Source organism: Suncus etruscus, chromosome 17 (assembly GCF_024139225.1).
Source record: "Suncus etruscus isolate mSunEtr1 chromosome 17, mSunEtr1.pri.cur, whole genome shotgun sequence".
NCBI lineage: Eukaryota > Metazoa > Chordata > Mammalia > Eulipotyphla > Soricidae > Suncus > Suncus etruscus.
In genome coordinates this window covers 14521719-14523545 of record NC_064864.1, presented here as the reverse complement: position 1 = coordinate 14523545, position 1827 = coordinate 14521719, and the positions used below count along the sequence as shown (strand labels likewise).

Below are 1827 nucleotides of genomic sequence, written 5' to 3'. Positions count from 1 at the left end.
CTGAAACTTTTCTCTATCCTCTGCTAATAGCCATCATTTCCAATTTAAAATTTTCTTATTGCCAATAAAGTCCCTCTTTTCTACTCAGTGTGTTTTCTCAGATAACACCCATGATAGATTCTATAGTATGGGATAAGTGTTATTATTACCAGATTCCTATTATAATAGAAATTCCAATCTATTATTATTGTTATTACAGTATTACTCTTAATGCAATCGAATATCTTAGGCATATGCCAGGAAGTTAGACTATGATGGGGAAGAAGATAATGGTAGAAATTAAAGGACTTTGCAAACCAGCACTTATATTGACTTTGAGTCTTTATATTTCTTTTCTTTTCTTTTTAAACATGGAACTCTTCACGAATTTGCATGTCATTCTTGTGCAGGGGCCATGCTAATTTTCTCTGTTTTATTCCAATGAGTCCTTATATTTATGCTAAGAAGCTTGTACTATTAAGAAAACACTTAACTCTTTGAGCTTAAATAAATAAATAAATGAAATAAATACATAAAATATTAATATTATATCATTATGTAGACTAAGGAATTCTATTGTTTATTTTATTTTATTTATATATCTTTACTTTATTTATTAACTTATTTTAATTTATGAAATTTAGTATCACATTTGTGCGAACAACTTAGTGCACATATATATTTTAAACCATAAATCCTAAAACCAACCACTTAGAGTAAAAAATCCTTGAAAAGTCTACTCGCACACAATAAGTTATTTATTTGTTCCTTGGACTAAGTCAAATCAGGAGTCTATGAAAGGTAGGCAAAGAGGAATGATTTTTTATTCAGTGGATCCAATAAGGGGTGATACTTAATTTCTTTTGCTAGACCTAAGATTTGATATAAATGTAATTAATAAAGTACCACGATCAATTTCTTTCTTCATCTGTTTTCAAATTTGCATTGCAATAAAAATAGTGAAGTGTTGCTTTTTATCCAAACTCATTAAAAAACAAGTAGAACTCCCCCGCCTACCATCAACCTGTGTGCGTGCGCGCACGCATGCGCGCGCACACACACACACACACACACACACACACACACTACCTCAATAAAGTTCAGGGGAAAAGATGAAAGCATTTATGCTTAGCATAAACAATTTCATACTAATAAGTCCCAATTGCAATTTTAATTGCATTTCCTTTGTGCAGTTAGAGTCTCTTTACATTTAATCATCTTGATAACACCATCTGTCAAATGTACAATCAATTTACTATTACTGTTTCAAGAAAAACTAACATACTTGATTCTTATAACCCTGGTAGGAAATTCTTGATATCCCAAGGGTCAATTTATTCACTCACATTTTTATGGCAAGTCTCCAAGAAGTTTGATTGCAACTTAGAAATTGCCACTATACAGCCGTTTTACCTCAGAAAGCAGATATACTTTAAGTAAACAGCTTTAAAGGCTTGTTGACTAAATACTTGTAAAAGTTTAAAAACAAGTTTTGCATCCCATGAGGCAGTTTTATTAAGTGATTTTATAAGTTTTATTTAATTCTCATGAGAAATTAATGCAGGTGACAATAAAACTTTCCTAAGCAACCCACATGGTATATTATTATTTTAAATAATACACTTTTAATAATAATACTTTTAATATAATATTATTTCAAATAATATACTTTGTTGTAGCTAGGAAAAACATGCATTAAATATTTAAGTAATTTACCCAAGCTTTACTGACAAGATAGCATTAAAATTTTCTACTTTTTTGAAAATACACTAAATAATTTTTAAAAGACAGTGCTCTATATAGGAAAAAAAAAGATCAGACTTAATAGCTAAGATATGCAAAGTATTC

General features: G+C 29.5%; 1 non-coding gene across 1 annotated transcript; it reads right to left on the bottom strand.

Moving 5' to 3' along the window:
* Positions 1-344: 344 nt before the first annotated feature.
* LOC125995446 (U6 spliceosomal RNA) lies at positions 345-448 on the bottom strand. Its single transcript, XR_007490972.1, has one exon. It is a non-coding gene; the product is annotated as a U6 spliceosomal RNA (small nuclear RNA).
* Between the last annotated feature and the right edge of the window lie 1379 nt (positions 449-1827).